Source organism: Vulpes lagopus, chromosome 9, assembly GCF_018345385.1.
Source record: "Vulpes lagopus strain Blue_001 chromosome 9, ASM1834538v1, whole genome shotgun sequence".
Classification (NCBI taxonomy): Eukaryota; Metazoa; Chordata; class Mammalia; order Carnivora; family Canidae; genus Vulpes; species Vulpes lagopus.
Window position 1 is genome coordinate 23852779 of NC_054832.1, and position 27910 is coordinate 23880688.

Below are 27910 nucleotides of genomic sequence, written 5' to 3' on the forward strand. Positions count from 1 at the left end.
AAATCTTAAGCTGTTTTTAAAGAAAAGATTATAGAAAAATATGTCTAATCCATCTTTTCAGAATGGAAGTCCTCCCCAAATTGAATTTTTCAAACACAGTAATAGCAGTGGATTGTGTAGTTTTTAAATATGCAAAGTTAAAGTGTATGTCAACAACACCACAGAAGGCAGAAGAGAAAGATAGTACTGTTGTGAAGTTCCTACATTTAATGTAGTTTTATAAGATGGTTATAATATAAACTGAGATAAGTTAAAAATGTATATTATAAACACAAACACAATCAATACAAATAAACAAAAAAATGTATGGTTAATAACTCAAAAAAGATTATAAAATAGAATCAGAAAACATAATTAATTCATAAAATACATTTATAAAAACAAATAACAAAATGGTAAATTTAAACCAAACATATCACTCATTAAATTAAATATAACAGGTTAAAATATACTAATCAAAAGTCATAAGTTGGGATCCCTGGGTGGCGCAGTGGTTTGGCGCCTGCCTTTGGCCCAGGGCGCGATCCTGGAGACCCGGGATCGAATCCCACATCAGGCTCCCGGTGCATGGAGCCTGCTTCTCCTTCTGCCTGTGTCTCTGCCTCTCTCTCTCTCTCTGTATGACTATCATAAATAAATAAAAAAAAAATTAAAAAAAAAGTCATAAGTTGTTAGAATGGATTCCTAGAAGCATGGTATAACTATATGCTGTTATTTTTTAAAAAATACTAAAAATAAAGACATATATTTTAATATAAATGGATGAAAAAAGGTATAATATCCCAACACTAATCAAATAGAAGCTGGAGTTACTATGTCAATGTCACACAGATTATATACTAGGAATAAAGAGAATCATTTAATAATGCCAGTGGAGTTGATTCATCAAGGGGATATAAACATCTTAAACATGTATGTGTCTAAGAACAGGGATACATGAATCATTAACTTATGAAATTGAAAGGATAAATAAAGCAATCCACAATTATGGCTATAAATTTTAATGCCACTCTTTCAATAATAAAAAGGAAAATAGAGAATTAAAAAGGACATAATTAACTTGAACATTGTCAACCAACTTCATCTAAATGATATTTATAGAACACTCAGACTAACAACAGCAAATTACACATTGTTTTTAAGTGAACACAAGTCACTTATCAACATATTTTGATGGTGTTTAAGGAGGGCACTTGTGATGAGATCTGGGTATTGTATGGAAGTGTTGAATCACTGTATTGTGTACCTGAAACTAATATTACTCTGTATGTAACCAGCTAGAATTTAAATTAAAACTTAAAAAAAGACCATAATTGAGAAAAAAAAAGTCCCAATAAATTCAAAAGGTTCAGATAAAACTAAGTATTTTCTCTGGTCAAAATGCATTTATTTATTTATTTTTTTTTAATTTTTATTTATTATAGTCCCAGAGAGAGAGAGAGAGGCAGGCAGAGACACAGGCAGAGGGAGAAGCAGGCTCCATGCACCAGGAGCCCATGCACCAGGAGCCTGATGTGGGATTCGATCCCGGGTCTCCAGGATCATGCCCTGGGCCAAAGGCAGGCGCCAAACCGCTGCGCCACCCAGGGATCCCCTCAAAATGCATTTAAATTAAAAATTAATAACAGAAATACCTGGATTATCTCCAACTATTTCAAAACTAAAAAATACTGATCTCAACAATGCACTGATAAAAGAGGAAATCAAAAGGGAAAATAGAAAGTATTTTGAATAGAATGAAATAAGAAAACATAATGTATCAAAATATGTCTCATTGAACCAAAGCAGTGCTGAATGGGAAATTTATAGCACTAGAATTTCTAAAACAGAAAAGAAGATGGGTATCACATGATTAATTGAAGCTTCCATTTTAAAAAATTGAAAGAAAGAGTAACTTATATACAATGTAAGCAGAACAAAGGAAATAATAGAGATAAAACCAGAAATCAAAAAATAGAGAGGTGAAAAGCAGTAAAAATATTAAAGCTGAAGCTGCTTTCTTAAGAGGATCAACAAAATTGATAAACCTTTAGTCAGAATAAATAAAAATAAAGTAACAGTATTAGCAATAAGAAATATGACAACACATATTATAGAAATTAGAAGGATAACAAGAAAATATTATCAACTTAATGCCTATTATTTCAACAGCAGATTAAATGGCCAATATTTAAGTATAGTTCTAAATTATTGATATTCACTGAAGAAGAAATAGGCAAACTGAACAGCTCAGTTTATTAAAAAATAATTTTTAGCTAAAAACATACTTATTGAATACTCTAGGTTCAGATAACTTCCTTGGTGAATTCTATAAAACATTTAGGGAAGCAATAATACCAACCCTCCACAAAATCTTCAGGAAAATTGAAGAGGAGGGAAGATTTCCCAATTCATTCTGAGGCAAGCATTACACTGATAAGAAAACTAGGAAAGTCATTATAAAGAAACCACAGACTTATATTTCTCATTAATAGAGATAAATATTTCTTAAAGTTTTAGTGAACTGAATCTGACAATATATAAAATAATAATGCATCATGACCAATTGGACTTATCCCAATTATACAAGAGTAATTAAACGTTTAAAAATTAATAATTTTTTACCATATTTATAAACTTTAAAAAACTTTATCTTGTGATAATCTCAAGATAAAAAGCAAAAATATTGACAAAATTCAACATTTATACATTATAAAAACTTTCAGTAAACTCAATATATATGAAAACTCTCTAAACCCAATAAAATATTTATGAAAAACCTACAACTGTCCTCATTCTTACCTGTGAAATACAGAAAAGTTTCCCTCCATTTGGAATAAGCCAAGAAGAATCCTCTCACAATATATTGTAAACATTGTATTGGAGCTTGTTAGTAGTGTAGTAAAGTGAGATAAAGATTTTCAGGCACACAGATTGAAAAGGAAGTAAAACTCTATTTTTAGATATCCTTTTCACTTGTAGTAAGTCCTTAAAAATCTAAAAGCTCCAAAGACTAAAAAATAAGAAGAATTTACTGAGATTGCAGGATAAAATTTCACCATACAAATATTAATTGTATATCTAAATATGAGGAACATGGGACATCTGGGTGGCTCAGTCAGTTAGGCATCCTACTCTTGATTTCAGCTCAGGTCATGATCTCACGATCATGAGATCAAGCCTGGAGTGGGCTCCAAGCTGAGCATGGGGTCTACTTGTCCTTCTCCCTCTGCTCCTTCCTCCTACTCTCTCATTCTCTTCACTCACAAATAAATGAATTTTTAAAAATCATAAAAATATAAATACTAGGAACAAAAAAAATCAAAAGTCAAAGTAAATAATGTCATTGAAAATAACACCAAATGTGTAAAATTTAGAAATAAATTCAGCAAAAGATATTTGAGATCTCTACTTGGAAAACTATGACACTGTTGAAATTTTAAAAAAGACTTTTGAGAAATTTAAAAGTCAAATCCACTCTCTATGAAGCAACTATTACTGCTACTTTGCCCAATCAAAATCTCCCAATTAACTCCATGTATCAGGAAATGGAGGCTCAGAAGCTTTATGGAAGTTACACAAAGTTAGGCAGCTCTTAGGTAATAGAATGATATTAAAATCAAGGTAGGTTGACTCCAGCTCTATTTTCTATCTTTTTTTTAACCTATGTTCTGAAACTTTTTCTTTTTAGAAGTTATTGTAAATTAGAACAGATTTAATGACTAAGTAATACTATCACTTGTACTGAGAAGTTAAAAAAAGAATGAGATATTTATTCATTTATCCATTCACTTATTTATTCAGACTATCCACTTATTTATTCATTTTATATCTATGTTATATATTCAATATTTAGTATATATTTTAGATATTTATTATAAGCTTGGTCCTTTGTTAGGTATTGGAAGTACAAAAAATGTTGAGATCTGTCTGCTAGAGGAGACTATAATGTAGTAATGGAATGAACTTACTGAATTTTACTGAATTTTAACTGAAGTAAAAATTTGGTCTAAGAAAAGAATATCACTTAGAAAACAGGAAAGAATCTATCTTTTTCAAGGTGGTAAAGCAGATAAACATTATCACATACTGAGGCAAAAAAAAAAAAAAAGACCTTTAGAGAAGGAAACATTGAGAATTGTAGAGGAGAATAATGATGAGAGAATTGTGGAGAGACTAAAGTTTTAGAGAAGTAAAGTGTGGTTACAGTTAAGAAGAAATAGTTCCTGAAAGTTGTTGGAATGATACCCATGTAATCCATCTATCACAAACTGAATGTTTCTGCCCTGACCCCCATAATCATGTTTAAACCCCTTACTTCCAATGTTATGGTGATTGGAAGTAGGGCCTTTGGGAGGTAATTAGATTTAGATGAGGTCGTGAGGATTGGGTGCCTATAATGGGATTAGTGTTATAAGAAGAGAAAAACCAGATCTCAGGCATTCTCTCACTCTTTGTTTCTCTCTCCCTGAGCTCTGTTTGTGTGTCACTCTCTCTCCTCCTTTCTCCCTCTCCCCCCTCTACCTTTAAGGACAAAGCAAAAAGGTGGCCATCCTCAAGCCAGCAAGAGCTTGAATGTATATACCGATATAAGAATATATAAACAGATATAAGAATCTGCCTGTCTTCTATTTTCATCAGAAGCCAAATCTGCTAGCACCTTGATCTTGGACTTATCTCATCATCCAGAACCTTGAGACTAAATGTTGCTTGTTTAAGCTATCCAATCTACAGTATTTTGTTATACAAAGCAGAGCTAAGACACTTCCTTGCTTTCATTTTGAATTAATGAGAAAAATATGTTAAGAATACTATACATTTATAAAAGAAATAAAAATATCTGTTTCATTTGGGGAAGATTATCTCAGCAAGAAATGTTATGAGTTTTAACATTGTGGAATATATAGCCGCATTTTCTGAGTATGCATGTTTTGTCCACGTAGAATTCCTTGTGTCAAAATTAAGCCTTATTACAAAAAATAGAAATGAGAAATTTGAGAAACTTAAGATACTATTTCTTACTCTCAAAAGAACCTGTTAGTACATTCAGAACATCTAGGATAATTGGTATCTCTACAAAGGGAGATTCTCCAAAAACTCTTTATACTTTGTGTCTCTGAGTCAGAAAATTATTGTTTTTTTTCTAATAGAAATCCTTCCTTCTATAAATTGAGTTTATTGGATTCTCTTTTTTCATCTGCTTTAAAGTATTGAAATTAAATAAAGGTTTAAAAACCTTTGCTATTAATATATTATGAATATGCCAATATTATTTTGCTTTTAATATACCACAAATTGGGTTAAAAAGCTCATTGGCTCTTCTTTCATTTGCAAATGAGTAGTGAAGTGTCTCACCTTGAGTCACTAGACTTTCTACTCTGTTGGCTTAAGGCTATAGGACATAAGGATAAAGCTTGTATATGCAATTTGTTTATACCTTAGGAGTTTGAATTAGATAAAATTGGCATACTTGAAACATAAGAGCCCAATTGTCTTTTGGCAATACATTTTAAATGGAAAGCTGAATCTTACAAGGAAACCTTATGGTTTCTGATGGGTTTGTTCAGTAAATACCTAGACTTTACTTAGTCAAAGCTATTAAAATTTACACCCATTGATTATCTAATGTTATTTCAGGAAGCAAAAAATTCATCTAGTTTGTGCTGTGGAATCTTCTCTGCTATAATGAAATTTCTGGTAAAATTATTGTTCTTCCTTTGAGTAGTCAGGGCACATTCCAGACCCAGGTGGACCTACAGGCTTTCAAATTTAAGCCTAACTCTCTTCCTTATCTTTAGTGTGGCCCACCCCTGCTTGTGCTGAGAAGCTAAAATTTTTGCTGCAATTCAGCCTGGAGTTCTACCATTTTTTCCCTCCACAAGATCAGAGAAGCAAGGCAGGCAGCATTAAAGCTTTCCTGTATTTTATTTATTTCTGTGACACTGAGTTCACTACACAAAGTCTGATCATTAATAGTATAAAATAAAACTCACTCTTGGTTCCATTCTTGGAAATCAAAACTTTGTCTTTAAAATAATATGTGCTACCAACTCTATAGGAAATCCAGTGTGGTGTTTAACCCAGAGGTCTGCCAAACTATGTTCTAATGGCCCAATTCTGTTTCATATTGGTGACAAAGAATACACAGACCTTGGTCCTTACAATTTTTTCTCCATAACTTCTAACTACATTCTAATGGCATCCAGCTATTTGTGACTTTTTCTTTCAGGCTCCACTAAAGATTTTATAAGGGGATGTTTGTGGAAGTTTATGTCACAGACCACAGAATATGCAACTTCTTAAATTCACTTCCAGTGTATCTGTTTTCCATAGTCTCCTCTCCCTTCTCTACCACTAATAATTACCTACCTTTTCTTCTTTCCTCATTTACAATTTTCCTCTAGCTCCTATAAAGTAGAGAGATTTAGCTCTGTTACAAGCTTGTATAACCACATTCATGTTGTTCCTTAGAAATCTCACCCTGACATCAATGGAGGTTCTACTTAAGACTTAACCATAGTCTATGGATAAAGTTTATTGCTCATTTATTGTTATTTAAACACATAAAAATCCTTTGCATTCCATCTGCTTTGGGGTAGGAGCTGGACATTGAAAGAAGGCTGTCCTGAGCTCCCCCTATGGGTTAAGCATTTTATTCTAGTTTACAACAACAAAGAATTGTTTTCAAAGGACAAGTGTTCAGAGAAGCACCACTGCTTTTCTCAAAGAAACTATTTTTTTTTTATTCACAGAGAAAAGAAACAAAGACAATTCCAGTTACTACAACAATGACAGATATGCTTTTCTAATACCCATGAGATTTTTGTTGTTGTTGTTGTTGTTATTGTTTTTCCTAACACCTTCTGCCTGGGAAATTGGATACTAGTGATTAAATGGCCCTTTGTGAAGTGGCTAGTATGTAAATATGAGTGCAAATGTTGGAAAGGATCTGATAGCTTCCTGAAAAATAAATTGGATGCTATGAGGTTGTATGAAAATAATTAAAAACTTTTTGAAAGTTCAAGTACAAAGTAGAGGGTGGCCCAGACCATAGAAAACAAAAATATCTAATGCTAAAAACACTTTCCATCCCTTGTTTTCCAACATGTACAGTAAGATATACGTAGCTTACAATCCTTTGGATCCACTGAAACCTCTGGGCACATTGTATAGGTGCTAAAGTCAATTCAGAGGTTACATTTGCTGCTGTTCATATATATCTACCTTCTCAGGCTCAACTGAAACCTTCAATTTTCTCTATGAAACTCTCTTATCTAAGCTACACAACACATTCAAAGATAACTTCCTAGTCTATTTCTCATCTTGTGTATTATTCAGATGTATGGTTTCACCAAACTCACAAGACAAATTTGCATATAGTAAGCTATATAATTAACAACCAAGTAATACAATGCCAAAAATTTTAGATTCTCAAATTTTGTAAGATAAGAAAAATTTGATCACTACACATTTCTGCCATTACAAAATTCTATATCACCTCAGAACTAAGAAAATTTCTTTTATCATGTTCAAGTGAAAATTTAATATTTTCCAGTCAGATATGGCTTCTTCAGAAATGCCTTTCATTGTAGATTTCTTCATCATCAGAAATAGTCTGCCATATTTCTACTAGAACCATTCCTTCAGCAATTTCTAACTGGGATATTTCTACTTCATGTGTTCTTTATTTAAATTTTTTGGAAGACAAACAGTACACCAAGAAAATAAATAACATAATTGAAAATGGGCAGAGGACCTGAATAGACATGTTTCCAAAGAAGACATACAGATGGCCAACAGACCCAAGAAAAGATATATCACAAATCATCAGGGAAATGCAAACCAAAACCACAATGAAATATCACCTCAAATATGCCAGAATGGATAAAATAAAAAAACAAAAGAAACATCAAGTGTTGTCAAGACTGTGAAGGAAAAAAAAACAAAACACTTTTGCACTGTTGGTGGGGATCCAAACTGGTGAAGCCACTGTGGAAAACAAAATGGAGGTTTATTATCCAATTAAAAATAGAATTATCGGGATCCCTGGGTGGCGCAGCAGTTTGGCGCCTGCCTTTGGTCCAGGGCGTGATCCTGAAGACCCGGGATCGAATCCCACATTGGGCTCCCGGTGCATGGAGCCTGCTTCTCCCTCTGCCTATATCTCTGCCTCTCTCTCTCTCTCTCTGTGTGTGTGTGACTATCATAAATAAATAAAAATTAAAAAAAAAATAAAATAATAGAATTATCATATGATCCAGAATTTCCACTATCAGGTATCTGTCTAAAGAAAACGAATTAAAAAATGTATATATGTGTCCCTATATTTATTGTGGTATTATTTACAATAGCCAAGGTATGGAAACAACCCAAGTATCAATTGATAGAGCAATGGATAAAAATGTGGTATATTTTATATATTTTTGTATATTTAAGTGATATACATAATGGAATATTACTTGGCCATGAAAAGAATGAAATTTTGAGATCCTGTCATTTCAACAATATCGATGGACCTAGAGAAGATTATTATTATGGTAACTGAAATAAGTCAGACAGAGAAAAACAAAAGCCATATGATTTCACTCATATGTGGAATTTAAGAAACAAACCAAACAAATAAAAAAGAGACAAACAAAAAAACAGTCTCTTAGAGCACAAATGGATGGTTGTCATGGGCATGGTGGCAGGGGGTGGAGGATGGATAGACTAGATCAAGAGGATTAAGAGCACACTTGTAGTAAGCATTAAGCAATGTATAGGACTGTTGAATCACTATATTGTACATCTAAAACTACCATAACACTGTATGTTAATTATACTTCAATAAAAATAAATGCAAAAGTGGTATGAAGAACCACTTTTACCAAATTAAGAAAAAATAATCAAGATCTCAAATCAAACTTGGGCATTGTATAATCATTTCATTATTTTTCTTATTTAACAATATTTTATTAACAAAAAGATACTCTCAAAATCAAACACATAAATTGTATTCTGGGCGCAAATCACTGTTAAAAAGATAGTAGTCAACATCTATTAGGTAGAAATGGATAAAAAAGAACAAAAAGCATAAGACATATAGCAAAAGAGGAGAGGGTAATTGTCTCACTAGACTGTCATACCTTAGGCAACAAAAATCTCACATCCAATATAACTCTTCTCTTTAGAGGCTAATATAAAATAATTTTACCTTATGATATTTTTTTCTAATTCTAAACTTGCAACTAGTAGATAAATAAGTTCAGTAGATCTAATGCACAATAGTATTTCTAATCAACATTATATTATATATATTTCAAAATTGCTAGAAGACTAGATTAACTGTTCCCATTACAAAAAAAGAATCGATAATTATGAGACATGTGAGAAGTGTTAATTGAAGCTATGGTGGTAATCATGCTACAATATATAAATATATCAAATCAGCACATTATATATCTTAAATTTACACAATGATATATGTCAATGTCAAAAATTCAGAAATAGCGGAAGTAAAATCATGAGATCCCTGAAACAGTAACTAGTAAGAGTTTATTGTGCACATAAAAATGGTTTGTAAACGGGTAGCTCTCAAACCAACAGTGATATGAGGCTCAGAGGTATAATATTATAAGAGTGCTCATACAGGGCAAATGCAGAGGCTGTTTATTCTTTACACTGACTGTTTATAACATTGGAGCTTCCCTGGTGATAGAGGACTGGTTAAATGTGGTTACCTCCTGCCAATTTTGGAGAACAATTTGAGCTTTGTTTATAGTTTTCAGTGGTATTTACAAGAAGCAGTTCAAATTGTTTTGCTTGTTTTGCAGAATAAGGTAGATTAAGTTTTGCGTATAGGGCTTAATTGGTTTTGTCTTCTCAGTAAATTTACAAGTCCAGTAGCCATATTGTGTTTGATTTTACCAATTATATCTCAATTAAAAAATATTGGCTAGCCTAATACCTCCAGCTCCATCTACATTATTGTAAGTGGGAAGATTTCATTCTTTTTATGGCTGAATAATATTCCTGTGAGTGTGTGTATGTGTGTGTGTGTGTGTGTGTATCACATCTTTTTCCATTCATCAGTTGTGGATGGAGCTAGAGAGTATTATGCTAAGTGAAATAAGTGAGTCAGATAAAGAGAAATGCCATATGATTTCACTCATATATAGAATTCAAGAAACAAAACAAATGAGTGAAGGGAAAAACAAAGAGAGAGGGAGGCAGATCAAGAAAGAGGCTCTTAACTATAGAAATGGCCAAATTGATGGCTACCGGAAGGGAAGTGGGGGGGGGGGCGTGAAATAAGAGATGGGGATTAAGAAGTGCACTTGCCGCGATGAGCACTGGGTGTTGTTTGGAAGTGCTGAATCATTAAAATGTACACCTGAAGCTAGTATAACATTGTATGTTAACTAAATGGAGTTAAAATACAAATTTTCTAAAAAGGTGATATCTTCAAGCCTTAGATTTTTCTAGAGGTGCCTTCTTTTTCATATCTATTCTGTATATTTACTCCTTATTAATTTACTTTTACTATTGGTAAGTCACAGTGCTCTGTGTATCCCAATGTCTAGGCTGAATTCTAGATGTGCTTAGAAGCACAGTCTATATTTATTGTTTCTAATAATAGCAAATATATTTAAAATAAGATGCATATAAATAGACATACATATCATATTTGATACAGTATATCTAAATATATGGTAGATATATATACTCAATGTGTGTGTGTGTGTGTGGGTGTGTGTAGGCTTATACTATCTGCTAATGCATTTTTCAAAGTCATTCCTGATTTTCCCTTTATATTTCTGTAGCCCTAAAAGGATGCCCACATCATCTTCATCTGACTTATTTTTCCTGTCATCACGTCTCTATTTCTACGTCCTCCTCAGAAATCCTCCCCTAATCCTTGACACCCAATTAGGTCTTACCTGTTCTGTCTTCACAGTCACCAAGGTGGAGAATCTGTTAGTTGTAATTCACAGCAGTTGCTATTTATGCTGGCAAAGCTGCTATTCCGGAGTCCTAAACCAAATGGATATCTTAACTACTTAGTGATCCCTTATGAATCTTTTTCCTTTGCTTAATTTGGAATTACTCTGAAAACTTGGAACAAACTTCATAGCGACGACACTAAAATCCTTTTTTATTACCTCTTTTTGCACAGGTCTTCCTGTCACTACTTGTTCTGATGTTTCAAGTCACTGAACTTCTCTGATTTGTATGCCTTTCACATATTTTATGCTTACTTCCCTCTAGAAATTTTCTGTAGCTTCAATTTAGCATAGTACAGCCTGTTAGGTGGGTTTTTGCTCTTCTTCACCATTTGCATGGATAATCTGTTTGTTAGATTCTAGCACCTCCCTCTGATTTTTCTATCTCATGGTTTTCGTCTTAACTAAGAACATAAAATTTTTAATTTTTTTCACAATTTATGAGATGCTCCTTCAAACCAATAATTTTGTTTACATGCTAATAACTGAAAACATTTCACCCACTTGATTTTTCCTCTGCCTTTGAGCAAATGTGATACTCAAATTTTTAGAGTTATAAACATAGATTAGTTTTATTTTTAAATTAGGCAATGCAATTATGATAATATTGTTAGGTATGTTCTTTATTTCAGGTCAAGAAATAAAGTTCCCTCATTCCTTTTATCTTTTTCATTTACTTGTTTATTTTAAATACTATCATTTTTTACTATTTTTCAGGTGCTAAACCTTACTTATAAACTAAATAAGGTTCAGTTCACTACATCAAGTGGGCAAGCTTTTTATTAATAGAAATCTATTTATGGATCTTGAATAAGAAGCACTTATCATCAGTGATTTTGTTCTGAGATCACCACTAAAAACATAGAACAAAGCAGTTCGTTTCTTGTATTAAGGGTTTTATATAAGGAGTGAAGTGGCTAAAAGAATATGACCCTATCCATTCATTTATTTTATTTTCTTAACAAAAATTACAAAGTAGTTTAAACATCCAAAAATTCATAAAAAGTAGTATAATGAACATCTGTGTAATCATGACATAGTAGTATAAGAAAAAGAAAAATGTAGACGCTATGTATGTTTTTTTCCTCAATACAAAAAATTTCCTGCCCACCTGAAAAAACAACTTGTACGAATTTGATGTTTTCCATATCTTAAAACTTTTATGTACATTATATAGATATACATAATATACACCATACATATTATACAAACTGTATATATATACATGCACATATGTGATATATGTATACATATTTGCAGTCTTCACTTTGCACAATAGCATGGGATCATAATAATAACTACACAGGCTGAAACCAGGACAATTGGTCTTAACAATGGAAAAAAATTACAATTTTCCAAAGCTTTTGAAAAATTATCAAACATTAAAAATCTTTTTTACTGTGGGTGACAAATGTGTAGGTAAGTGAAAAAAGCTAGTAAAACCAGTATTTATTTGGTATCCTGTAATATAAAATTTAGAAATTTTGATAATTAAAGTTTTTATTTCTTTGAAAAAAACTATGTTTTGAACAGCACGTGCCTTGTCATCATCTGGATTAGACACAGATTATCTTTTCTGACTTCTGAATTGTCATACTTTTTTGTAAGCCTCAGTGAGCTTCCAACATTTATCCTTTGTGCTTTCAATGTTGTAAAATATCTATAACAATTCTTTTAATATAAACATTTTTGCTGATGTCACTCCCTCTGGGACATCTTTTTTCTTTTCCCACGATTTTTTCCCCTCATTTATTGCAGTAAGTTTGTCTTAACCAAGTTTCTCTAGCTGCATACCCAGAGCCTCATGAAAAGCAACAGTGTCAACATTCCAGTGGTCAAGCTATTTCTTCCATAGCTATATTTACATTTAATTTGAATTTTACTTCCAGCACTATCATATGTTATTTCTTTGCTGTAATTTTATCTTTGCTGACCACTTTCCTTTTTAGATTACCCATTTAAAATATATATATAATATGAGTTTAACACTGGGAGACAAAAAGTAGGTGATTTGCTGTCTGTGCCAGAACAGAATAACAGATGTGCAGTGACCAACAACAGATAGGCTTTGAAAGAAGTAATGTGGTTGCTCACTGATTATGATGCACATCTGTTATTTACAGTGTGAACTGCAGACAGAAGAGCTGGCAGCAAAGTTTGTACTTTATATAATTATTCACAGATATTATATCATGGTAGCTGAAATTTGAATTGTGTTGTTGTGTGACTGATGTATTTTTAACTATGCTAAGTGAATTTCATGCATATTAAAACCATGCAAAGTGAGTAATATTCTACATATTTTTACACTTTTTAAAATTATATCATATTCAGTTTCCGTTAACAAGTTACTTTAACCTTATGAATATGTTTATATGATTCTTTTGTGCTTATATGTGTACCATAAGTTCATTAATTTTCATGGGTCTATTTAATGCGATTAAATAAATAAAACATGCTTCTATACTTAGTCTTATATTGATAGTCATTTATATTTCCTCAAATATTTTGTCATTGCATACAGTGCTACTATGCATATCTTCCTATATAATTGGTTCTTTAGATTTTATGTGCATAAGAATCATCCAGAGAGATATCAGGGTATACAAAAAGTCAATTTCCATGCCTAGAAATTCTAATTCATATGATTTTATTTGGGGCCCTGAACATTTGTTATTATTAATTAACTAATTTCTAGAAACTTCTTGTAACTAGTGTATAGAATGGATTGATAACAATTATTCTGGAATACGTTAATTAGAGTGAAATTGCTAAATTGTGGTCTATATGCATCTTCAATTACATCATTTGCCCCCCAAAGTGTTTGTAACAATTTCTACTTTCACCAGAAAAAATATTAGATGTGTTCCCAAATTATTGAAGAAAATTTTAGTTTTTTGACATATAGTAGTTATAAATTGTGCTACTATATCGTTTGATCACAGGTCCATATGGCAGACCATGGAATTTCTTGGCTTCCACAACCATGTAAACCAATTCCTATAATAAATCTCTGCATGTATATATATATATATATATATATATATATATATATATATATATATATCCTATTGTATCTGTGGAAAACCCTGACTGACACAGAATATAACAGGATTTTAGTAAATACAGTGTTAATTATTCTCTTAGAATGATAGGATCTAAGGATTAATTGTTTGAGATTTCACTGGTGTGCTAGCTGTGAATGGTGCTTGGTTATTCCTTTTTATAGACTGTTCCGAAATTTAATGTTTTTTTCATCATGATATTTTATTTTATTTTATTTTATTTTTAAAAAGATTTTATTTATTTGTTCATGAAAGACACACAGAGACAGAGAGGCAGAGACACAGGCAGAAGGAGAAGCAGAGAAACGGGCAGAGGGAGAAGCAGGCTCCATGCAGGGATCCCAACATGGGACTTGATCCTGGGACTCCAGGATCACACCCTGGGTGGTAGGCAGGCATTAAACTGCTGAGCTACCCAGGGATTCCCTTTTTTATCATGATAAATGCATTCTTTAATCTTCATCACCTATTTCATCCATCCCCTCACTCACCTCCCATCTGGTAACCATCGTTTTTTAAAACTTACAGATTGAAACATACCTTTTCTTTTCTTTTTTGAAGCCTACTTTTTCTTTTAGAAGACTAGAATTTACTTCTCTAGATTCCACCACATAAAAGTATTGGTTTGGAGGATACTGAGAAAAGACTACTCATTGTTTATACTTTGGATGATAAGACTGGGTTTATTAGAGCAGTCCCTTGCAATATTTGTCATATCTATATGCAGTGGGGTGATACCTAGGAAGAAAGTAATATTGGTAGATAGATGGTTTTGTCTGTAACTATCTCAGTAAGGAGAGAGTTGATGAACACCAACAGGGATCAATTCCATCTTTAGAGTCAGTGGCATATCCCACATAATGGAAGCTCAAGTGTCTGAGAGAACATCACTAATATTAATTTTAGCATTCTGCCTTTTGCACCTTTCCCAAATATTATATAGGATATGTTAATGAAACTTCTTAGTAAGTGGAAAAGTTTTCAAAGCTGTTTAATAAAAGCATCAGCAAAATGTGCTTCCTTATTATCGAGTGGGTTGGAATTCTTAAGATTTGGGGACAAATGTATCAGAAGCTATCCCAGCAATTCATTGTACTTTTCCTACCAAATATTAAATACACACCAATTTTCCCTTGCTGCAATGGATAATTTAACACAACTTTATAAGGTTCCATTTGAGGTCACACTTTTATGTGATTTACAATCAGATTTTCTAACATTTTTTTGCTCAGCTTTTGGAGCCAATCACTATCATTCCATAATAGGCTTTTTTTTTTGTACCTCTCCAAAGATTTGGCCTTTGAGTGTTATTATGGATTAAAAACTATTAGTAAAGTCTATCTATATGGTAAGTTATCAGTTAGGTACTTTTATTTAGTTTTATCCTCATCTCTCTTTGGATGGCTTGTACTATTATAATAGTCAAATCCTCAGAAAACACTAAGAGTTCTTTAATCTTTTTAATTTTTTACATCAGAGTGCCTGCTGGAGTCAAGACCTCAATTTTTGAAGCATTCCAAAATCATGGATATGTCATCATTACACGTATTAACTCATTTATCTCTTGCTAATTGTCAAGCTCTGCTGAATGCAATGATGAAGTATTATCATCCAGGTTGATTTTGTCTTGAGCAAAGTGTATTGTTTTAGTGAAGCAAATTAAAATCTGTAAAGGTGGTTCCAACCTGTTAATTCTGTTTTTTCATTCTTTTTGGTTTTGTCTTAATGTATAAACCGTCGACAAACAGTAACAAATGTGGAATTTCCATAAGGGTCTTAGAAGTATAATTGGGTCACCAACAATTCTATTAAAAAAAGGCTAGTCAGTAATGAGTTTCTGCCTCTTCTTGTAGTGGAAGGAAAAAGGCAGAGTTTTAAGTCTTATAATGTATTATGAAAATGTGTTTGAGAAAAAGTGATAGAATTTCAAAAAACCTACTTGTAAACTTGTATATTCAATGAGCAACAAAGTTTTCACAGTGTAAGGGACCATCAAATTTAAAGGAGAACTAAAAACCAATTTGGTATTAGGTCTCCACTAGATAAAATGCAGCTGATATTTCTCTGATATAAAGTGGGTAGAATTGGCCTTGGGTAGGAGAAAGACTGTAATTAATCCATAATCTCAGATTATTCACATGAAATTGAATCACAGTATCAATGACTGCCCCTATTTCTCATGTATAAGTAGGTAACAAGGTTTATGACAATATGTGTGAGCCCAGAGCCCAATGCCAGGCTTGATCTCATGACTGGGGCATCATGACTCTGAGATCATGACTTAAGCTAAAAAGAGTAAGGAGCTTAACTGACTAAGCCACTCAGGCCCTCAGAAATCTGAGGTTATTAAGTTCTATTTAAGGACTTATGATAATTAAGAGGGTGCTTCAGGAATATTTATTCTAAAGTAAATTGCTCTACACCATTGATTTTTTTGGGAAAAATACATAGGTATTAATAACTTCAATCTAGAAGGACACTAAAGAAAGCAGAACACAGATCAGTGATTGTAAAAGACAAAGCAGCAAGTAGAAATGAAGATGAGATAATACTTGTGTTTAGAACTATGGGAAGTAAGGGGTTATTATTTTATTTGTGGCTCTGATGTTATGAATAAATGGACATTTTTGTTTATTGGTTTACTGGTTTTCTTGACTGGGAAGATTAATTTATTACAAAAACCTATACAAGGTATGATCAGTATCTTAGGCTTTAATGTATTGGCTTTAGTTTTATTTCTAGTTTCAGAAGTAATATCTATCTTGGGTCTTGTTTTGGATGGATTAATCAGAACCTTGATGAGAAGCTTGATAGTAATCCCCAAATTCTACACATGTAAGTAAAAATTCGTGATAGTCTAAGTACTTCCTGGAGATCTTCAATTTAAGTTTGATTTAGTCACAAGGATACCAGTATAAATGTTCAAATTATCTATCAAATTATCTACCCTTAGATTATGAATATGTGGGTCCATGGGGCTTTCCAGGAAGTCACCCTTAGGAAACTACATCATCTGGCATGTTGTTTGCATAGTGATCTATCAATCAGCTTTTGTTTAAAAAGAAAGTCCTGACTTTTATACTATAATATTCAATTTCAATTTAGCAACATGACACCAATGGTTGCGGAATGAGGCAGGGATGTACACAGTCTGCTCCCATAAGACAGTGCAGGTGGATTCCAGCCCATCTTCTCTGTTAAACCAGTGGAAGTCACAAAAGAGGAAGGAACTTTTTTTTTCCCTTAAATTATGGATGAGAATTAGAGGCTGGAATATCAGGATTGCCATGATTGTACTCTCTGCCACAAGGGCAGTTTGGGAAAGTTATATAATGCTTCAAAGCCTTAAAAGTAACTATTGTAAAACATATTTTGGTTAAATGCTTTCAAGGCTACCCTTTAATATTTTGTAGGATATGTCTCTTTATGAGTGTAAGAGTTAAATGAAAATGTTGTGCACTTGGTTCTCCTTTCATTAGAGACCTTCATTGCTTACTCACTTATTTTTTGCCTTTCATTTTCTTAGCTAATGCACTACAATTATTTTTCCAATTTGTTATCCCCTTAAAATATCTACAGGTGTCTATTAAGTGGTTTCTTCCAGTAACAGTTTTAACCTGGATGGAAACATGTACTGGTTTAATATGTAAAGCTATTAGTTTATTCGGGTTGAATTCTGCTTGTGTGTCAAGATTGATTCAACATCTGTAGCAAAGTCTTACATATCCAGCAATGGGATCTTCTCATTGCAGTCCTTCCTAGTCTATCAAATCCCCAAATAGCCTGGTTAATGCCATTCACCACAAAGTGGGGAGACAGTTGGGGCCATATCAGAGTCAGGATTCTTGAATCTTCTCAAATGGTGTTAAAGATTTCTCTCTGAAGTCTACAATGGATTTATCTTTTCTTTGCTTACTGGAATAGGGCCTGACATAATTTCTAGGAAAGACTTCAAAAAGATTGTGTCAAAATGCCATCTTTCCTAAACACCTCTGATACCCTGTGGGATATGCAGTTTGAGATTTATAGGTTACCCTCAGCATCTTTTCCACTTGCCTTTGTCATCTTTTTTTAAAAAATATTTTTAAGATATATTTATTCATTTGAGAGAGACAGAAAGAGAGAAAGAGAGAGTAGAGGGGGGTGGGCAGAGAGAGAATCTCAAGTAGACTCCCTCCCCATTAAGTGTAGAGCCCAATGCAGGAATCACAACCTTGTGGTCAATGACCTACGCTGAAATCAAGAGATGGACTCTTAACTGACTAAGCCACCCACATGCTCCTAATTTTTTTTTAATCCAAGGTTCTTAATAACATAGGAACCAACTGATACACATTTCACCGTCCTAGATTGCATGTCTTTATGACTATTTCAAATTATTCTGTATATTTCTGTGTTCCCCATCTAAGCTTTGAGAAAAATTAACAATGGCTCTTAGTTTAAACTTAGAAGATCTAAAATCAACTGTAAGTGCCTTTCCTTATTTTGAGTGGTTTAATTTAAAGCGACAATTGACTTTTCAGAGTTTCAGGCTTAACAGAATGAAAAGAAAGAAGATCAGAGGGAAAGATAAAAGAGGATCACTTATGTACATTATCAGAGGGAAGTAGAAAAGCAGGATAAAAAGTAGTTGGGTTCAAGCTTTGTTTAGAGAGATCCAAAGAAAAATACTTTTTCATTTTTCTAAATTATCCATGGGCCTTTGCAAAGGAAATGAAAAAGTGATTTTGGAGTCTGAGCTCCTTCATTCTTCCTATGTTTGATTTGGTGAATGTTCATAGCATTCAATTATCCCTGTCTGTTTCTTTGAAGTACATGTATATGCATATATTAAAACAGTATAAATTTAATGAATACTTCTTTTTGGCTCCAGAACAATATAATCATAGAAGAGTGTTAATAATCTAACTCAACTCAATTTTTATTGTTATTATTTCTACCTTCTTAAATCCCCAATATTAATCCTTTAAAATATTCAGTGATTTTAATTTAAATGTTTACAAAAAAATCTTTGCATATCCTTTTTTTTTTTTAAATCTCACATCTTCATCCTAGATTTACTTTCCTTCTTAAAAAAAACCAAACAGTTTGCAGCTGTTTGATTGGGTAGCTGCTAGCCATATATGGACATGGAAATTTTAAATAACTAAATAAAACTAAAAATTCTATTAATCTGTCTCATTAGCCACATTTCAAGCACTCAATAGACACATGAGGTTAGCAGGTACTGTATTGGATCATGTAGATATAGAACATTTTCATCACAGAAAGTACTATTGTATAACCCTGAACTATGAAGTAGATCTGTTAATACTATCATGGGTTGGTTTGTTTTGTTTGGGAAGGTATGTAATTTGACCTAATAATTTTTGATAATACAAAAGGTCAATATTTGTGAGTGACAGAACTGAATTCATGTTATATCTAGGCAAAGGAAACCTATATTAGTATGCAGTGCTCACACAGGTCATAGATACACACTCAGTAACAGTAGATTTGATTATTTCCAACAGCAGCATGGAAAGACGCTCATTGGCTCTCACACAAAATCAAAGTTGCTTCAATAATTTTCCTATTTCATTCTTTGCCAGTTCAAAGCTGGTTTATTCTGCTCTCCTAGTCCCTGGTAAATTTTCAGAGAGCAAAGTTTCTTTAATCTTATGGTTTTAAAGAGTGAGTTTTCTCAGTAATATTGTTCTGTATTATAAAATATCCCATTTCATTTCAAAGAATAAGGTTTCTAAGTGTTATGTCCTTGATGCTCATTAGCAGAAACAGCTTTACAGTTTCCCACACTCGAATGAGAGTTTTTCTAGGATACAGAAATTGAAGAGAACAGTTATTTTCTCTCAACTTTGAAGATATTATATCCTGGTTTTCTGGCATATACACTTGCATTTGGGAAGACTGCTGACAGTTTAATTATGGTTGCCTTATAAGTAATCTGTCTTTTCTTCCCAGCTGGTTTCATTTAGTTGTCTTTGGCGTTTTCCTGTTTTAGAATCATGTATTCTAGGCCTGGGTATCTCCTTGTGTGTTTTGTTTGGGATTCATTGTGCTTATCAAATCTGAATATATATCTCTTTCAATACGTTTAGAAAATTCTTAACTCACTCTTTCTTCAAGTGTTACTGCTTCGTCCTTCTCCCCAGGACTCTAGTGGGATGAATATTATTAGTCTTTTCCAGTCCTCCAGCTTTCATTACTTCTATTTAACACTCTCACATCTTGCTGTTTTTATTCTCTGGGCTTCATAGAAATAATTTATTCAGATCTCTCTTATAATTATTAATTCTCCTTAAACCATGGCTATAATTCTGCTTAACCAATCCATTGAAGATCCCTTGGAAATAGAGTTTACTGAATGTCTGTTCAGTGCTGTGCTGAGGATATCTGATTCTCTAGAATTGTGTAGTTCATTTGACTTTTTATTTACTATTGATTAAGATATTTTATGACTCTCTGAGGGTAAAGGTTAACTTGTGGCAGACTTATTACAATGCAAATTACTCTTGTCTGAGACCAATGCAAATGATTGCTACCCTGTCAGAAAGATAAACTCAAAGGTTAGCCTTTATCGCCCCCAAAGAACATTTACTGTTATGTATCTCCTTTGGCAGTCTTAATCTATCATTTCAATATAAAAAATTCCTATTAAAATATATATACTTTTGCTCTGAAACGCTTAGAAAACAACCTTATCATCTTACTGGTTCCCTCATTTATGAGTTATTTAATACATCTTTGATATGTATTAATTTTACATGTGTTGGATTGTCACACTTTTAGTTTTTGAATATTATATTTTATATGCTTTGAGGCATTCCTACCAAGATGCTCATGATGACTAACCAGCAAGGGGCAATTAGTATGCTGTCTATGTGCTGTTAAATCCCAGGCATGTCTATTCTTGGCTCTTTGAGTGATTCCTGAGAGAGATTGATAGTTTCGATTTAAGGCTTTGTTTGCTTGTGGTCCTTAGTCAAGTCTTATTCTGGTTCTTCTTTGCTTTTGACCCTTTCTCCATTAGTGGCAGCAAGGATTGGAAATTTGGTTTTGTCATCTGACCATTTCGTGATCTCTCTTAGTTGAAATGGGCATTTATTCTCTGGTGAATGAGGGAACAGAGGAAATAGGAGGCTTTTTTTTTTTGTATTTTATTGTTGTTATTATTTATATTATTTGTTTGCCCATTTGTTAGTTCAAAGCAATTAAGAAAATATATCAAGACCATTGAAAAGAACAGATATTTAGAACTGGAACATCTATCAAACTGGCAATTCTTCCTTTCCTCTGATTATTGCCTGAAAATTCTGTATTAACTACAAGCTAGAAATTGGATCTTTGGAAAAATTACTGAAAAGACTATTATTAATTAATACTTCAAATAATAATTTTGTAGCCAACATGTGCTGTGAATTTTCTTTGAAAATTATCATATTGTACTAAAAAACTGAATCATGATTCCTATGTTTTTGTCCAGACATAGAAAACAACTTCATAAGCTGATTTCTGACTCAATCCCAACAAAACAGGAATTATTTACACAGCACTGTATAAACTGATTAGAAAACTATATTTCTAATTAATTGTTCTACAAAACTTAATCATTTTTAACAATCTGTTCTCTGAGGAGTAAATGAGGAAATACTTTACTTTTCTCCTTTATCTTTAACCTGCATATTAGTAGACTATCCTTTTGCAAACTGAAATAAAACACTTAAAAATGTTATATGACTCTCACTGACCATTCAAAGTTCAAAAAAAATATTTTTACTAAGCCTTCTTAATTTTCATGGCAATATGATTATTTCAGTTGGTTCAATGAGGATATGTCCTCCTTTCTAACAGGATATATATAATTGGACAATAAATTATGCAAACAAGGTCATGAGTATCATATTTGAGAATGCTACTTATGTAATCATGTGTGATAAACCCACCACTAAGGATGAATTGCTATACTTCTTATGTGGAACAAATGCCTGACGAACTGTCAGAACAAGTTGGCATCTTACCTCTTGTATGACTTACAAAACAAACCTCATAGTAAGAAAGATAATTTCCTTGAAGGCCAGGAACCTCAGAAAAATTGTGGGACCTTGAGCCAAAGTGGAGGTGAATTTCTTGGGTTTGGCTGCCTAGCCTCACATACAAGAACAAATTCTAAATCTTATAGAAAATATAATCCTAGATTCTTGAAAACTCCAGATAGACATTAATTCCCTAGTCTAATAGTTGTTTAACACTAAATGGTTCTACATTTGCTGACCAGAACAAGGAGATTTATACATGCTAATTAAACCTTCCTATGCCTGGGATCCCTGGGTGGCGCAGCGGTTTGGCGCCTGCCTTTGGCCCAGGGCACGATCCTGGAGACCCCGGATCGAATCCCACGTCGGGCTCCTGGTGCATGGAGCCTGCTTCTCCCTCTGCCTCTCTCTGTCTCTCTGTGACTATCATAAATAAATAAAAAAAAAAAAATTAAAAAAAAAAATAAATAAACCTTCCTATGCCTATACAAGCAAATCAGTCCAATATATAATGAAAATCTTCTTATGGTAAGTAATAATTTTTGAAAATTATTTATAAGGGTGAACACTGTTAAGAAAAGTATCTAAAACTTGGTAATTGGCAAAATGAAGTAGACAGGTCTTTTCATTATAGTATTGGGCACTGTCCAGCTGGAATGATATGGTTCTCTGGGGTATGTATATCTTTGGGACATTCTATTTATTATTGATTAAAATATATTACAGTCTGTAGGGATAGAGGTCAACTTATAGAAAATCAAAAGCAATAAAGAGAATTCTGTCAGATAGCATTGAAAATAATTTCTGTTCAGTAGAATAGATAACCCCAAAGGTCATAATTTATTGTCATATAGTATGTTAATTTTATTTTTATTTATTTTTTTTATTTATTTTTTTTTTAATTTTTTTTTTTTTTTAGTATGTTAATTTTATATATAATGCTACTCTAATGTTTAAAAAAATCTTTTTTGGTGCAATATAGAAATCTTTCTTCCTCAAATGTTCTTTGAACTATTATCATTTTACTGCATCCTTCAATCTGTTAGTTAATTGTTGATGTCTATTAATTTTATATATTAATGAGACTTCTACTTTTAACTCTGGAAAATAATATTTTAAGAGAAAGAATTTGTCCTTATTCAGCATTTTGATATATCTTTTTAAATGTGTGGTTTTCATGTGATCTAATTTTTCATATTTCCAGGAATAGAAGCTTTCCTTCTATCTTTGGACTCCATTAACTTTTCTGTACAGCATATTGATGGGCTTGAGCCCAGCATGCATTTTCAAACCTTTGATTAATTTTGGAATTCCTTCAGAAGTGCTTTTCTTAGAGACTAGAGGGATAGAGAGTAAAGGGATTCTTAGGCCAGTGAGACAGTAGGATCGTTCACTTGATTTTCTGAGGTTCTCACTCTGGATAAAGGGAGAGAAATCTCCTGGAGAGTAAGAGAAACAATAGATCTCTGACCAAACTTAGAGGAAGCTTTTTAAATTTCCTTTACTTCAAATATGTTCCCACATAACCTCATGGATTCCAGAAACTGTAATGACTATATTATTCCTTTGCAAAATGCATTTTTTTGTTGTTATTACCACAGAGATAAGGCAGTTGCTTTTGAGCAGTGCACTTTTAAGTTCAGAATTCCGCTGCTGTTGTCTTTCCTACAGGCTTTGATCGACAGTCTGTGGCCCCAAATGCACAACAGAATACTGTGCTCTTTAAAAAAAAAAAAAAAAAAAAAAAAAAAAAAAGCATCTGGGCTTCACCTCACACTTACTAAATCAAACTCTTTGGGATATAGCACCTGAGATTCTTAAAAAAAAAAAAAAAAGGTTATTCTGAATCTTGAAAAGTAGAAACTCACTGATTGATTCCAGTATTTCCCAAATTGGGGCTACACAAATCACCTGTTGTGCTTTTTTAAAAATTCTAATTTTATGCTTCACACTCAAAGCTTTCAAATGAGATCAAATGAATTTATTTATTTATTTATTTATTTATTTATTTATTTCTCTATTTATTTATTGGAAACAATAATCTAGCCTATTCTTTTGGGTGGAAAGAACAATTAAATATTGGGTGGATCTTGCAATTACTTATAGAGCTGTTACTATCAAACTTATTCATTGCCTAAACCACAAAAATACCAATAAATATCTCCTGTCAAAGGAAAACATGCGATCAATGAACAAAGATAGAGGTCCTCCTTACTACCAGCTCTTTGCATTTTTTTTTCAAATTAGAAAAAAAAAAAAAAAGATTGTTAGGACATTGCATCATTGCATTTTTCCAGGCTGAGCATCTTTCAGTTGACCATCAGATAAGAGGCTCCCAGATGAGTTTCTGATAATTAGGAGTTAATCATCTTATGATTAGTTTCCTCTACTCTTGCAAACAAAGCCCCAGTACTACTCACATTTCACAGTCCCATTGCTGCTCACATTTCCTAGTGTTACTGAGGGCCTTGACCTCTGTTGCAATCTTTTACGTAAAGACAAATCTGACAATGTTGGTCCAGAGGAGAGAGAACTCCCATTAATTCCTAAGCATGAGACTACTCTGATAAGAGGAGGGCAAATTTGGGATAAATACTCACCAAAAAGTAAAAGTACTATGCTTCTTTCCCAGGCACATAGTATTAATGAGGAGCTGGGTAGGGAAGAGGAAACTCTATGACCAAGAATGAAGGAACCATACCTTGGAAGAAAAGAGAATTATGTACTATATGGGAGACTAAAAGATAAAAGCTGAAATAAAATATATTTTCCAAAAATAACTTCTGGAATTTGAAACTTGGGAGATATATAGACAAGTCAATAAAAAACTAAAATAATTCTAAGTATAATGAAGAAAGTAGCAAATGTAGGAAGTAGTTACCACTATAGATGATAAAAGGAAAAACTTAGAACTTAGAGGAAGGAGCTACATGGAGCTTAAGAACATACCTCTGGGGCAGCCCTGGTGGCTCAGCGGTTTAAGCAGCGCCTTCAGTCCAGGGCTTGATCCTGCAGATCCAGGATCGAGTCCCACATCAGGCTCCCTGCGTGGTGCCTGCTTCTCCCTCTGCCTGTGTCTCTCTGCCTCTCTCTGTGTCTCTCATGAATAAATAAATAAAATCTAAAAAAAAAAAAAAGATCAGACTTCTGATGAAGAACCACCTCTTGGTTAATGTTGCTATCTTTGGGCTTGGGAAAAATGCAAGACCTGTGAGAGGAAGACGCCCTTGGCTCATGAGAATGACCCCAAGATGGGGGACACAGACATGTCAAAAGTATTCAACATCATATGACATTGAGACACCATTACATTTTGGAAAAAATACCACATTTTTCTTATCTTATTTCTTATGTTATTTGCAAGCCTTACATTACAAATCAATTATAAAATACCTTCAGGTAGGAAAGCCCGGGGGGCTCAGCCGTTTAGTGCCACCTTCAGCCCAGGGTGTGATACTGGAGACCTGGGATTGAGTCCCACCTCCGGCTCCCTGCATGGAGCCTGCTTCTCCCTCTGCCTGTGTCTCTGCGTCTGGCTCTCTCTCTGTGTCTCTCATGAATAAATAAATAAAATCTTTCAAAAAAAAAAAAAAACCTTCAGGTAATGTGTATTGTCTTATGTTTTTTTAGTCTGTTCCTTCTATGGTTATACCTATATATTTAATTAATTACATATTTATACTTTTAATAAAATATTCAATTAAATATTGTTAGATGGAACAAAATGATGTCTTAGGTGCCTGAACTCATAAGAAGAAATTGGTTCATTAAATAATTCTATTCTCCAGAGTTTCAGAAGCAAAAAAATCTGGAAATATCAAAAAAAAAACAAAATCAAACTTAGATACTAAATAAGCTTCCAAAATTCCCAGGACAAGATATAGGTGGAAGCCTCCTTGATATTGGTCTTGGCAGTAATTTTGTTTTTTGGATTTGACACCAAAAAAAAAGGCAAGGAAAACTAAAATAAGCAAGCAAGGCTACATCAAACTAAAAAGCTTCCACATAGCAAAGGAAACCATCAACAAAGTGAAAAGGCAATATATAGAATGGAGAAGAACATGTTTGTAAACCACACATCTGACACAGAGTTAATATCCAAAATATATAAGGAACTCATACAATTTAATAGCAATAAAATATGCAAACATACATAAAATTACCCAATTAAAAATGAGCAAAGGACCTGAATCACTAGTCCTCAGGGAAATATGAATTAAACCCACTGCGAAATATCCCTTCACACGGGTTAAGGTGATGATTATATTATATATATATAAAAAAGACACTAGACAAATGCTGGACAAGAAATGGAGAAAAAGGAACTCCTGTGAAATACTGGTGTGAATATAAACTGATATAGCTGCTACAAAAAAATATGGGGTTTCTTTAAGAAATTTAAAATAGAACTACCATGCCATACAGAAAGCCCATTTCTGAGTTTATATCCAATGGAAATGAAATCATTATCACAAAGATATGTCTGCACACTCATGTTTATTGCAGCATTTTTCATGATAGTCCAGATATGGAAAGAACCTGTTTGTCAAAAGATGAATAGATAAAGATGAATGGATAAAGAAATGTGGTATATCATATAATATGAAATATATAGTAATAATGGAATATTATTCAGCCTTAAAAAAGAAGGAAATCCTACCATTCACAACAGCATGGATGAAACTAAGGGATATTATATTAAATAAAATAAGCCAGACAGAGAAAAACAAATACTGCTTGATATTACTTATATATGGAATCTATAAAAAAATGTAAAAGTTGAATTCTTAGGAACAGAATAGTATAGTAGTTGTAGGAGTTGAGAGTAAGGAAAATGGGGAGTGGTTGGATGAGGTCTAAGGATGCAGTGTAGGGTATGGTGACTATAGATTATATACAGTATTGTATAATGGAAATTTGATAAAAGAGTAGATGTAAAGTGCTCAAAAGATAAATATGTGAGGTGATGAATAGATGGGTTATTCAACTTTGCTGTGAGAATCCTCTCACAATATATATGTATATCAAATCATCACATTGTCTACTTTAAATGTATATGATAATTTTATTTTTCAATTATATCTCAATAAACCAAAATTATTTATACATTTTTGATCATGCTAGAAGTTTTCCATTTTACAGCAGTCCCAAACACCAATCTTTTTTTTTAATTTTTTATACCTTTTTTGTTACATAATCAGCATGCAATAAACCATATATATTTAACACTATTCTTTTAAATCTTTGCTTAATAAGTATTTTAACATTCAAACAAACATCCAGTGAAGTGAATTTATTTATTTAATATATCCTAAATATGTATACTCAAGTCAAGGTAGTTTTTTAAATAAAAGCAGAGAAGATGTGTATTTATTAATTTACATAAACCATTCTTATTTAAAACTCATATGGCTCCAGGCACTGCAAGAAGTGCTGGAAATTCAGTATTGAATAATGTAGATAGATTTTCAAGTATAAGGATATATATGCAGAGGAACAATTACAACACAATATTATCCATGCAAAGGAAAATGGGGAGGTGGTTATTATGTTATGAAATGCACAGAATGATGACAAACCCCAAATTTTGGGGCCTAGGAAGAATCCCTGGAGAACAACATGTATTTTAAACAATAATACAAGAGAAGGGAGTAAGGAGACATATGTCTGTAGAAATAGACAAAGTAAAGATTGCAAAAAGTTTTATATAGTATGATAAATATTTAGATTTTATCCTAATTATAATTTTATCCTAAAGTATTTTAAGGGGGAGAGTCAGAATACAATCTAGATTACAAAGATTTCTCTTTGTAAGTTTGAAGAATGTCTTTGAGACAGTAGGAGTAGACTA